The sequence below is a fragment of the Haemaphysalis longicornis genome, unplaced genomic scaffold (genome assembly GCF_048455015.1).
Source record: "Haemaphysalis longicornis isolate Haplotype H1 unplaced genomic scaffold, Haemaphysalis longicornis Haplotype H1 scaffold_3, whole genome shotgun sequence".
In the NCBI taxonomy this organism is placed as follows: Eukaryota; Metazoa; Arthropoda; class Arachnida; order Ixodida; family Ixodidae; genus Haemaphysalis; species Haemaphysalis longicornis.
In genome coordinates this window covers 189,308,920-189,322,739 of record NW_027526335.1, presented here as the reverse complement: position 1 = coordinate 189,322,739, position 13,820 = coordinate 189,308,920, and the positions used below count along the sequence as shown (strand labels likewise).

At 45.2% G+C, this 13,820-nt stretch overlaps 1 long non-coding RNA gene across 2 annotated transcripts; it reads right to left on the bottom strand.

The window, feature by feature from the left end:
- Positions 1–471: 471 nt before the first annotated feature.
- LOC144175897 (uncharacterized) lies at positions 472–2,261 on the bottom strand. Of its 2 annotated transcripts, XR_013323711.1 has the most exons (4): positions 2,104–2,261; positions 1,028–1,154; positions 870–949; positions 472–814 (listed from the first exon to the last, which is right to left on the bottom strand). It is a non-coding gene; the product is annotated as an uncharacterized LOC144175897 (long non-coding RNA). The 2 variants fall into 2 exon arrangements; XR_013323710.1 differs by having other exon boundaries at positions 475–949.
- Between the last annotated feature and the right edge of the window lie 11,559 nt (positions 2,262–13,820).

Genomic DNA, 13,820 nt, shown 5'->3' with positions numbered 1-13,820 from the left:
GATAGAACTAGTACACTCTGGTAGACCTATCAGACGAATACAGTCTGATAGACCTACCAGACTAATACAGACTGATAGACCTAATAGACTAATAGACTCTGGTAGACCTATCAGACTAATACAGTCTGATAGACCTACCAGACTAATACAGACTGATAGACCTAATAGACTAATACAGGCTAATAGACCTAATAGACTAATACAGACTGATAGGACTAATAGGCTGATACAAACTGATAGACCTAAAAGACTAATACAGACTGATAGGCCTATTAGTGGCAATAAGCATATACGTGTATTAGAATTTGTATCAGAATTTTTGCTAGGGTACACTGACCAACACACACAATTAAGGCAGTCCGGCAAAATAACAAACTAAGAAATGGCGGAATTTTAAAGCAAGGAACATGCCAGCTAGCGTAAATAACAACACTGACACTCTTTAAGATGAAAGAACATGTTCGTTTTATTTTACCATTAACAATCGATCCGAATACGTATTGTGTTAAAGCAATTGAATTTCGCAAGTACGCTGTTTCAGCCGTTGTCTTCGTTTTTCTCCTCATGGGCTTGCTTGTTCTTCTGCCTTGACAAGTCAGTTTGATGACATACTTGACGGCCATGAACCCAGTAACATGGGGTTGTTACTGCCACGCTTCTGCGAAATGAAAAAAAGCTGTAGTTTAGGAGAAGTTGCAAAGTTGTTACAGCATAGACAATGTCTCACCTCTCAGAACACTAGGACTTTTGGCATACAATATGGCCTCATCAATTTTCTTGTACTGGCACTTCAAATGAGGTTTGACTGCCATTCCTGGAAAACAAACAAAATGGCATTGCTCTAACACACAGGGTGCTCAGAAGCTCACCTGCAGTTTGGATGACGCTTGCTGCCAGATGAGCTTATTCGTGTGTCAATGTTGTGGTGCTGGTAAATCATAAGGTATTTCTGAAACAAAACAGAGTGTATAGAAGTGGTTCAGAAAACTGAAGTGAAGCAAATTTTAGCTAATAGAGAAAACCTTACCTTTAGGAAGGAATATTATAGCAAAACAGGCCTCTTCACTTTTCACTTTGTCTTGCTTGTTTAACTTTTTCTAATGCCCGTGCCAACTTTATGACGCACATCGCTTGAGTTGGTTTCTCAAGCATCCCTGGAAAACAGAAAAGGACAAAATACTGAATTATATAAAATACCTTACAGCTTTCTTTCCAGGCCATTGAGTAATTAAGTGAAAAGACTTCGATCAGACACTTTCCAGATAATTTTCAATTAACAAGAGAAGCCGACCAACTGATGACGACGTGGTACGTCGGTAATCATTGAAAGAGGACGATAATTACCTCAATGGCCATAAACATAAAAACGCAACGAACAAAAATTAGTAAACAGGCAAATGTAAAGAAGGGAAACATTACATGTACAACTAGATGAAATTACAACCGTGTATTTTCTTGGTTGCCTAATTTTACCTTTTGCTCTCGAAAAATGTGCTAAAAACTGGCTCGAGCTGTTTTATTTTCTTATTTTTATTTATTTTTGATCATTTTATTTATTTATTTTTATTTGTCATTTATTTTCTTTATAGTTATAAGCATCCGACGTAGACCATGGAAAATATGTGAATACTACAAAGACGTCAGGCGTTGTTTTACATCGTAAGATGGTTCGCATAAGCAGCTCATAACATATGGCTTAACTGCAACGCTAAATTGTGTTCCGTTACAGCATGCCGCCGAAACTCGCGTGAAATTAAACATAACAAAGTTATATTTATTAGTTGTATTTTTCGCGTTCGTGAGCAGCTGCGGCGAGAAGTAAATTAAAAGCCAATCGTACATATCAAGGTTCTTGCAGAACATATATACACTCGATTTCAGCATCATAACAAAAAATCTACTACTGAGCGCCCACCTGATTTCTCATTATACTCTTTCCATAAAATTTAAGTGAATACGTGTTCCCCTTTTACAACCGTACGCATTCACAAAAGCAAGGATATGCTTAGAAGTTAGAAACGGGAGGGCAATCCTGTTCCCGCTCTTTTACGAAGTAAACTGCATTCGAAAGAACGAGGCGAGCTCAGAAAATCGAGCGCTTACCTTCACTGGTCGGTTGCTATGAACTTTCCGGCCCGCAAATATTCGCCGTAACATGCGGCCACACAACAATATTTCGTATGACATGGTTCCTTCTCCATTCCGTTTGATTGTCACTATGGCTGCTCCTTTCTGAAAAAAGCGCGCGCGTTTCGTCTACTCTTCCCAACCCACCGCCGGCTGCCAGTCGCAAAGGAGCATGAGGGGAGGACCCCTCTGCGAGGGGCGCGCACGTGTGCGCGTGTGAGAGGAGGGTAGGACGCTGGCCAAGGACGAAAGCGTTTTCTTTCTGTCTTTTTTTTTTTTACCGCAATCCCCAACTCGCGCTCGGCTGCTGAAACTTCCTTCGCGACACACAGAAGGGACGGGACGGGACGGAGCGTCGACGAAAACAAAAAATAAGGCATGCAGGAAGAAAGGAATGCGCGAGACAGCGTGCCTGATTCCCAGCTGAAGTCTCGGAAAAAGGCGGGGTTCCGAGAACGCCTGGCGCCCTGCTGTATTTCGTTTCGCGCCAAGCAGAACGCGACAAGTGTTCGATGCATTGGAACCTCTTACGAATAAAAATTACACCAGGAAAAATCTGAAGATAGTGTGTGCAATGCTATTGGAAGGGAACAAGAGCAAAAATTTTCAGGTTACTTGGAAGGTTCGTTTGTATAATGAGAAAAGATCCTTGAAATAGGCCAATGAGCTTTCGTACAGGCAGTATCTCCTGGAAAATGGGTGTCACACCAGGGTTAGGTCTTTGTTTTTTTTTATTGTTTCATATATGTTACAATATCATGGTGCTCTGACTTTGGCGCTCGAGGTAGGTGAAATGTCTATGGGGAAGTTGAAATATAAAACAGCCCACTTCATGTTGTCTATTTCAAACAAAGGTGCAAGTTGTGGACTAGTTGGAACGTTCGCTGATCAGAGGGGCTATAACAGTGACTAAATGTCACAAGAAGGGGGCAATTTAAAGTACATGAACTTTGGGCTTGAATCTATTTCATAAATCAACCGTAATTACTGCGGCAATGTATATATGAAGGGAAAGCACACGATTGTAATTAGCTGGCGACATGTATACGGCTCGCACACCCATATGATGCACAGAAATTTATATAGCTTGCATATAAAATTTCTCCAGTAAATTAATTTTTTCGAGCAATTATGAGGATCCAGCAACAAGGCAATGTTTGAGCCTTCTATCTAGATTATTTTTGTTTAAGGATATACAGGCGGCAACATAAAACAACCCGGCCATGCATGCTTTAAAGGGGCCATAAATAGGCTTCCGAAGGTCGCCATTGTAATCGCGCAATCGCTAGAATACCCATTCACGGCAACATTAACCAAATATTACACCTATTACACCTAACGAATAAAAACATGAAGCAAAAATTTGGTGTCAGTACTCCTTTAAGAGAGAAAGTTAACAGTGCGAGTCGCTTGTGAAAACTTAGCAAAATGGAACTGGAAATTTTCCTTGTCGATGCACGATTACCTTTTTATAATGCAACCGTTTACTACCAAAGGAAGGCGCGCAATGTTTTAACAATAGGAAAGGAAAGTTGGGAAGTCATTTCTGGATGCTGTTTTCAGGCAGTTATGAAAGAAATGTGCGCGAACTTCTTAAAGATAGGGCCAACACGTCGAATGAAAAACACGGCGTATACCCGATCACTTTGTCTTTCCATATGGTGCACGTTTCCCAAAAGAACACATCTCCATTGTAAAGAGGCCGCGTTAAATTTCGGTATGATGTCATGGTGAAGTGAGCGGCTATGGAACGTAAATGAAGCCAAGTCGGAGTAGATACCATTTGACGATGGCATTTAAAGCTATTTTCTTGTTGAAATTCCAGTTTGTTTATTTATTCAGCAAATAATGATTGCAAGATAACACACGGCAATGAAACCCAAGTTCTCATTCGTGCCTCATGACGTCGAAATGCTGCGCCGTCCGTTTCACGCGCGCGTTGGGTTAATTAGCAGGCGCTGTGCATTTGGTCAGTTTCCTGGATATATGCGGCATGCACATGGACAAAAACGCACCCGAGTGGCATTTGTAAAAGACTCACGAAAACAGCCCGATAGTTGGCCATACGTGACAACGCACAGTTGAGGGTGAAAGCTGAGCGGCTTTATCGGTGCTCAGCAGCTGTGTTTTGCTCTTTAAGTTTAATGATGTGTTAAAATCGCCCTAAAATATCTGATTTGACTGATTATGAGGTTTCATGCGCCGACGCTACACAGGCGATGAGGCGCACCGTAGTAGAGGGCTCCGGATTAATTTTGACTACCTGGGGATCTAATTAACGTGCACCGAAATCCCGAACACACGGGCATTTCCGCTTCTCGCCTCCACACACACACACACACACACACACACACACACACACACACACACACACACACACACACACACACACACACAAAAAGCGGCTGCCGCGGCCTGCAATCGAGCCCGCGTCCTCGGGCTCAATCCTTGGACTCAGCGCTAGCACAACAGCCACTGTGGTGGGTTTCTAGAATAACTAAATCACACTATAAGATGAGACAATCGGTATACCAATAGCATGAGCGACACGGCCTGCAGGGGCTGGTGCGAACCGTTGAGCGCACGGATGTTCCAATAAGAGCGCATTCGCAAAATGGAAAAGTTGGTTGCGTACATCAGTGAAATTCTGCTTAAAACACGTCATTATTTGGGTGTCATTTACACGAATCTAAGTTGATTTACACTGCAGGTATTGATTTTTCAGAGCGTGACTGTCGTGCCTAATTGATTGGCTTTTTACTAGGTGTGGCACAGCGACGCTTCATTGCACACGTTCACAAATTTCGCGGGGACTGGACTTCACGGAAACGCGTCCATAGCCAACAAAAGCGGCCGCTTAGAGTTATTGTAAGTCCAATCTGTCCTCAAGAAACTCATGTGTCAGATGCACGCCGCCAAGAAATTTTTGCGTGTATACGTCGTATGCGAGTGAATAAAAAAAAAAAAACGGGTATAGAAATAAGGTGCTTCGTTGTTGAGTCATATCTTCAAATTATTGTGGGCACCTCACCGTAAAAAAAGTAAAAATTTGTTCATGAACTCCATAAGAAAAGTGCGACTAGCACGACGAGTATAGAAAAGTCATGATTGCTTTTGAAAGTGACTGTTTTTGAGCGATATTACGAAGGCTGAAGTTCAAATGGGACATATAAATGGAGCAGGGATAAGCAACAAGTAGGGGGCGAGGGGCTAACACAAACTTCTTGTTATTGCATGTTTACTGATGAAAACAAATAACGCGCTGCAAAGATTGGCTTAAACTGAGCTTGCTATTCCGTAAAACTAAGAGGAAACATGTAGAATAAAGATACAGTAATCCCTCGTTATAGCGAAGTCAGCAAGACGGCGAAAAATTTCGTTATAAGCGGTATATTGATATAAGCAACCACTCGAGAAAAGCTAAACCATTTTAGCTGATTATACGCCACAGCTGCGAGGAATCAAACCATAATGTATTCACTGAAGCAAAACGTTATTCAGAATAAGCTGTGGTGGCTGTTTCATGTTCTTGCCGGGCGAGAGCAACCCCTGCTACAATTTGACCATTTGACCAAGCAATGCAGGAGGCTATGGTCGCCGCCCACAAAAATTGGCAGCGGCAGTGCCCCTTTTATAGGGGGGCGTGCGGGCGTCACGAAACGCTATACGAGAGTTTTGCGCTGAAAAGCGCCGCAGATGCCGTGGCTCGAGACGGAGGTTGTTTGTTGAGCTCAAAAAATAAATAAATAGTAATAATAAAAAGATTAACCGCTAATTGGGCGTACAAAGCACAATCATGAAAACTGATCGGTTTCGCATTAGGGGCATTGCATGATCACTGTGAATTGTTTTCCCGAGTTGTGCAGCCGTGAAGTTTGCAACCCAAGAGTTCTTCGGCGCCTCGTTGTCGGCGACACTGCCAATTCTACGGTTCGATTGCCAGTGTTCGCGCACCGTCGTGTCCACACCCTTGACCAATGTGTTGCGACGAAGTTCAATGACCCTACCACGCATTTGGACCGTTTGCCCAAAATGGGGATCACCCGAATCGAGCATGACCGGTTCGAGAAAACCGCCGGCGAAGTACCAGCTTGTGTTGACCTGCCATGTTGACAGCCTGACTCGCCACTGGGTCACCGCGGCACGGCGACGCCTCCGCTCGCCACTTAACCCACACCCGCCATGTTGGAATTAGCTCTTCTGGCGCTTCGAGTAATGCGGCCTAAAATGCATCAGTTTGGGTTGGGACCAGAATAAATTTCGAATGAAGCGATATTTCGAATAAAGCGATTTCGTTATAACGAGTGACTACTGTATTTATATTTATTGGACGTAGTTTTTCGATGATTATAATAATTACGCCTGCGTGACTAATAATAGAAGTTCGATTTCTTACACGTGGAGGAAATCGCCGCGGGCCCATGTGCAACACAAAGAAATGCCACTGCCAACACGATCATTGCGGGGGAATTTGCGGATGACGCGAGCTCACGCACGACACTGATAACTTAGTGAGGCTAGAAAGTATTGGCTATGATCGGGAATCTGCCTGCCTGACCTGTTAAAATTCTGTTCTCCAACGTAAACGAAGCCTGTTAGTGTATTTTTTTAGCTTTACAAAATGATACAGCAATAAATGAGTGTTTTTGTAAGTTTTTCCTGAACAAAAAAATATTTTGTTCGCGCTCAACCTTCAATCGAAGGTGCCATATTTGTGGTATATTTTCATTAACACCAAGAACGGCGATGAGATTTACCCGCTTACTAAAAAATGAAATAAAAACGAATTTCATTCATGGAACAGCCGGCGGCCATCTTGAAAAAAATGACCGTCTTAGAACGGTGCAGCACCTGGCTTGTAACGCACGATGCGCGGAATGGCGGTATTATTTTATTCGAGGCTGCATCCACTCTAAGATAATATTGTGTGATCATCCAACAAATGAGGGACTAAAATAAACGGATCTGCCGCCGAGTTTGGCTACGCCATCCGTCGGACCGGCACCACGCGTTTCTTTCGTTTTGAGAAACGTTCAAACGTTCACGGTTCCTTTAAGATTTCATGGGGGAATCTACATGCTCAGCGTGACACTTCTCCACATGCATTTCTGCAGTTTTTCGAGAGCTGTGTTTCTAAATGATCACACATCGATGTAGGGTTTTTGCGGTCTGCCTCTGAACCCAGCAAACCACGAAAGTCCATAGGATATCCACAAATGGTCACAATATCCAATGTCATTTCAGGACATTCATGTGATGTCCATACAATATGTTTCACCCAAGATCATCTGCTTGTGGACATCCATGCGATACCACTGCAAGTGTGTTATAACATCATTACGCGATATCACTACGACGTCCACAAATTTACATTTTTCCTTACACTGAGAATTCGCATTCATAGCGTGGTGTACATATAGGGGCCCCAGCCACACAAAGTGTGTCTTAGTTCAAATCTCCCCTCATCCCCGTCTTTCCAGCTCCAAAATATTTTCTGGCCTGTTTCTAACTCATATTTTAAATGAAGAGCGGGTAGTTATTTGATTTGGAATTTGAGCGAAATCTGGTTTGCCTTTGTTTGATTCGCGAATTGGATTCTATATTTTAGGCTGCTTGATTTATGTGGATGAAGAACAAGTGGGACTGTTGATTTTCTCATTCAGTTGTAAGTGAGCACTGGTACGGAGGCTGCAGTACGGAGCCAGTTACGGAGCCTGCTGAGTAGGCAGGATTCTTGTCACACAAATTTGATGCTTGGGATGCGAGCGGGTGCATTGCATGATGCAACCCACGCGTATGGGTATTGCTTGTTTGGTTCTTGCGCGATGGAGTGGCGGGCCTCGTCCAGTCTTGTAACGTCGGGGGAGATGAGGGTGACGGCCGAGTAATTTTGCAGCGTTTTACTGCATCGTGAATAGCCTCGTGACGTAAGCGGTCGAAGGCTTTGCGAATGTTCAAAAGGACGACAAAGGCCACGGTTTTTGGTAGCCTTCGCGTTTTCTAGTGCAGAGACAAGGTCGGCAATTGAATCCAATGGCACTGCGCTGGCGAGGAAAACCCGTCTGCGGCCCAGGGTTCAAGTTGCAGATTCGTGCATACTTGTAATTCGAGGCGTGCGAGCGCCATGGATTCGAGAATTTTGGAGGCAACGCTCGTGAATGAAATAGGACGAAAAGAGGAGAAAAGTTTGGGAGATTTGTTCTTTTTTAGGATGGGAGGGACAAGTTGGAGGCCAAATTGAGCAGGGAGGGTGCCGGAAGACAAGTGGAAGTTGCAAAGTAAAGAAGGCGCGAGTGCTGCCTCTCGGCTACGGGCGCACTTTTCCTTTTTGCATTTTGAATGACCCGCACCAGCTCGGCCGCCATGAAAGGAGCTTCAAAAGCCGTGCTCAGGGAGAAGGAGGGAGCCGGCGCGGGGGCGTCAGATTCTTCGTTTTGGGCTGCGGCAGGGTTTGCGCGAGAAGTGAAAGCTCGGCCACGTTTTTTCCCCTTGCGATGGAGCGGGCGAGGAGGGAGGGGGGGGGGGGGGGGGAGGTTGTATGTCGGGGCAGGTCGGGGTCGCGGAGATGGCGCGAAGCAAGTGCCGTGCAAGGAGGAAAGAATACTTTTCTTTCCTGCATGGGTGAGGCCCTCGTCCTGCAGTAGACAGGCTGAGGATGGGGATTTAATTTATGTGCGTGCGTGTGTAAGTGCCGTATTATATGCAGCTAAAGTACAGTAATTAAAGTACACGAGGCGATGGTACAGTGAACCAACATTTTCTAAACCAACCTAATCTAAAAACGTTGCAGTGAACTGTGGCTAAGACGTCCATTGGGCATAACCATTTGAACTTTTATAGGCGACGTAATTTCTCCAAAACATGGGTTAGTGTGGTGTTTCACATAATAAATAAATGGAAAGCTGCTATACATTCAACATTCCTCAATATTGCGGCAACCTAGATAAACATGTACACAGACAATGTTAATTTGAAGGTTTTTCGTGAGCATTGCTAAATATGTAGAAACTGTACGTACGCGTTGATCACTTTTAACCACACTCCCGAAATTAACGTATCCTGTAACTATATCGCAAACATTCAAGTGTGCTGTACGGGATCATTTGAATTTTTAGGCAGCTTATGTAACTCCAAGTGAAATCGTTTATCATCATAAATATGACATTTGCCAACATTCGGCAACATTGCTGCAACGCGAAAAAAGCGTGTAAATGGCAGTTTCTCATGCGTTGTTTTTAAACGTTACATGAATGTATCCAACGTTGGCCCACATTTGGCAACATTGCTGCAACGCAAGAAAATGTGCATGTGGGCAACATTGCCTATGCGTTAAACGTTGCGTGAATGTTGTTGGATGCGTCCAACACTGATTTTACGTTGGCCCACATTTGGCAACATTGCTGGAACGTGAAAACACGTGCATACGGGCAACGTTGCCCATCCGTTGTTTGTAAACGTTGCATGAATGTTTTTGAATGGGTCCAACGTTGGCCCACATTTGGCAACATTGCTGAAACGTGAAAAAATGTGCATACGGGCAACGTTGCGCATCCGTTGTTTGTAAACGTTGCGTGCATGTTGTTGAATGTCTCCAAAGTTGGCCCACATTTGGCAACATTGCTGTAACGTGAAAAAACGTGCATACGGGCCACATTGCCTATACGTTGTTTGTAAACGTTGCGTGCATGTTGTTGAATGTCTCCAACGTTGGCCCACATTTGGCAACATTGCTGCAACGTGAAAAATGTGCATACGGGCAACGGTGCCTATACGTTGTTTGTAAACGTTGCGGGAATGTTGCTGAATGTGTCCAATGTTGGCCCACATTCGGCAACATTGTCACCACGTTGTGTAACGTTGCCTAACGTTACACAACATTGGCAACACGGCAGAAACGTTGCGGCAACAATTTGTGCTACTAGGGGTGTTACTAAAGGCCAGTTACTTCATATTGAGCAAGGTTGTATTTTGTCTTTACGGCCCCCGCCACGGTGGCAAAGTGGCTATATATATAAGGCGCTGTGGTGTTGAACGCCGGGACCCGCGGGTTCGATTCCCGGCCGCGGCGGCCGCATTTCTGATTGAGGCCTCGAAAAGCAAAAACGTACGTGTGTTCGAGATTTCGGAGCACGTTAAAGATCCCGAAGTGGTCGAAATTAATCCGGAGCCCTCCACTATGGCGCTCCTCATCGCCTCGTTGCGTAGGGGCGTTAACCAATATATGGCCCCTTTAAAGGGTGCTCCTCAGCATGCCAAGTTGCATTGCAGTGAAGCTACGACACAAAATGGAGTCAACGGTTGCAAGTAGGGTAGTGTTCTCAGAAAAAAAAAATAGCAGTACCTTAGCTCGGCTATGCCAGGATATACGTAGCCTGAGTTAAGATTCAGTTGGTTATTCTTAGCTTTCCTGGTTGTCTAGGATTAGCTTGATCATCATGCTCAATATGCTGTTTCAATGACACACGTACACGGTATACGCATTATGTGACACATGTATATTTATCAAGCGGCTCCGGCGCAGCGTCGCCGATCGCCCCAGAGCTAAGGTGGTTCCACAGGCGTACGCCGTGGTGTTGCTGCGACGCACGAGCCATCGGGTCCACACCCGGCCACCCCTCGCATGATCATCAAGGGGACCGGGCCGCCACGTGCGGAACGGAGGTCGGTGAAGACGCTGGGCGCGTGGGGTGTGGTTCCACAGGCGCACGCCGGTGTTGCTGCGACGCACGAGCCACCGGTTCCACGTACACCCGGCCACCCCTCGTATGATCATCAAGTGGACCGGGATGCCACGTGCAGCACTTGCACAGCACGGCTCTCCAGGAGCAACGCGAAACTGCTCAACCTGGGCCAGTGTAACGTACACGCTACAAAAAAAAAAAAAAAAAAAAAAAAAGGAAAGGAAAGGAAACTCTACGTTACACACCTAATGTAGTATACTGAAACTTTTTGTTCACGAATGCCACAATTAAACGTTCACTCTTGTTGCGCAGGTGTAGACTGCGATTGCGGGTGGTGGTGTCGAACCACTGCCCGTTCCGCAGCAGTGTCCCCAGTCACTTTTTTACGAAAGTTCGGTAAAGGTGCCGTGGTCTGGTAAACGAAGCTTGTGTGGTAGGCAGGGTTGCATGTATTTTTGTCATGCCTGCAAACAAGAACTCCCGTCTCCACATGCCTCTGGAGCGCGAGGCATTGGAGAACGAACGTCCCGGCGTGTGCAATTAGCACGCGGTCATTATACCAGAGTCGCGGGCCATTAAAAACATGGCTTGAGTCTCTAACTCGTACGGCTCATCACTTGGATATGCATCTTCAGTAGATTTTTTAATAATAGGCACCATTCGGAAGATAAAAAAACCAAAATAAAAATGCGTGTATGTGTCCGGCAACTCTCAAGAGCAATAAAATTTGCTCATGCCTTTCACCTAAGCTCTGCGTCCCCTTAACGTCGTGCGCTAAAAAAACCATCCATAGAGTGGAATGACCCAGGATTTTTTTTTTACGAATCAGCGTTGTTCTTTTTCAGGCAAAGCTAGCATATCGTTGCTGTCACGTTCCTCCTCTAAATCTTAAATAAAGGAACCTTAGGTCAGCTGGTACCAGTGGCGTAGCCAGATTTATTTGGAAAGTGTTACACGCCGCCGACAAAATAAGAAAAATAAAAAATAGAGAGTATACCCAGGCGAAAATATTTTTTTCCAGCCAGAAATTTCTTCTAGCTAGAAATTCTTTCTAGCTTGAAATTCAGTTTCTAGCTGGATTGAGATTTTCTTCCGGCTGGCAGCTGGCATTTGTCAGCCCAGCTGGAAGAAAAAAAAAACTGCAAGCTGGAAATAATCGTCTTTAGCTAGCTAGTTAAGGTACATGATCGTTCCAACTATATAGCGCTAACCACATGCAGCGATTTTTCCAGCGACGCGACGAGCGACGCTACTAGGATCCGCAGTCGCCGAACCGAAGTCGCTCGCCGAGGCAACCACATGACAGCGACGGCTCGAGCGACTGAGCATGCGACTGAGGATGGCGATTTCAATGTTTCCTCACTGCGCATAGTAACGCGCTTGGTACGCTGGATGTTTGCAAACATTTTTTTTTGTTCATTTGTCAAAAAAAGCATGACTGAAAAGCATTACGCCTTTCTACCTTGCTTTTTGCACTTCGTTGCATCTCTAAAACTGGTTTGGGTTAGCAATAGCGCACGCTTTTCCTTCTGCGCCTCGTTTCTCGGCTCCAACATGAACGCCGTGAAGAATTCGCTTTCTTGACGTCGTTTTTCCCACACGGGTCTCACCCAGTGTGTGCGGGAGCCTTCTTGCTTCTGCTTCAGCGCGTACACAAGCTTTGCCACGCAAAGCTTTCTTTGCCGCTGCACCGCAAACGTCGTCTGCGTGGATTTGCAAAATCTTCCCCCCGTTCTCTTTCAAAACCGGAGGTTGCGTGCTCACGTAGGGGCTCTCCTATTGGCTAGTCGCTGAGGCCACTTCCGGGAGGCGAGCGACTGTTTCTGGCGGCCCAGAACCGAGCGATTCGATGAGCGACTTGGTGCGCGGCGAAAAGTAGTTCGTCGCTAGTCGCGTCGCGCCCCAAGCATAGAGAAAGAAAATTTCTCTATGCCCCAAGTCGCTCGCAAAATCGCTCCATGTGGTTGGGGCTTATATAAATATAGTCACAAATGAAGCTGGAAATTATAATGTCTTGCTAGAATGGCTTTCATTTAATTTCACGGTTGTACATGAGCAATATATGTCATTTTTATGCACGTATAAATTCCTGGGGCATTCTGACACCGAAACGCTTACGCCCCTGGTTCAGTACGTGGGCGCGAAAGCGTTCATGATCGATTCGTGCTGGTAGTGCGTGCAGGAATAGAGCGATGTGGAAAACTAACCTAAGCCGCTCAAAATGTTGACATACTCAAAATCCATGAGGACGAATTAATCTTTCGATCGCTCACAATTAAGGGCATTGCGACAACGCCGCCACGTCTCCTACCAACTTTCACCAGAACCTTTATATCTTGCTCCGTGACCAGAACAACCATCGGGTCACATGACAAAATCTCTTGCTTGTTTGGCGGAGACTGAAGCTTTCGAACCATTAGACTCAGTTCTTGAATAGGACGTCCTGGCATCTTTACGGAAAATGGGTGTGTTTTAACTTTCCCGATCACAGAACACCATCACTTGTCCTCGAAATGCTGCTTTGAAAACAATGGTCGCCGCTTGGATGCAATTGCAAATGTCGACGAAAAACACTTGTCCTCGAAATGCTGCTTTGAAAACAATGGTCGCCTCTTTGATTGCTTGGATGCAAATTGCAAATGTCGACGAAAAACAATAATCTTCGGCAATCCGTGCATAGAGGAAAGAAAAGGTTCCATGAATCCGTGGATTGATTGGTTGATTGACTGATTGCGTAACAACACAGTTTTAAAATATCTGGAATTGGTGGGCCCGACTAACGTTTACAAACGTTGCGCCCGACTGGAATGAGGATGCAGCAGTTTGATGGGGTACAGAAGAGCTTTGAACAGTACCAAGTCCGGATAAACGGCAAAGTTCCCGCCCCGGCGGACGCAAGACTCACCAACGCGCGATTTTTCTGCAAGTTATTTATGCAAGCCCGAATGCTGCGGAAAGGGTTGTTTGTCCTTGTGTGCCTTACCAATGCAAGATATTGAACTCGTGTCAACC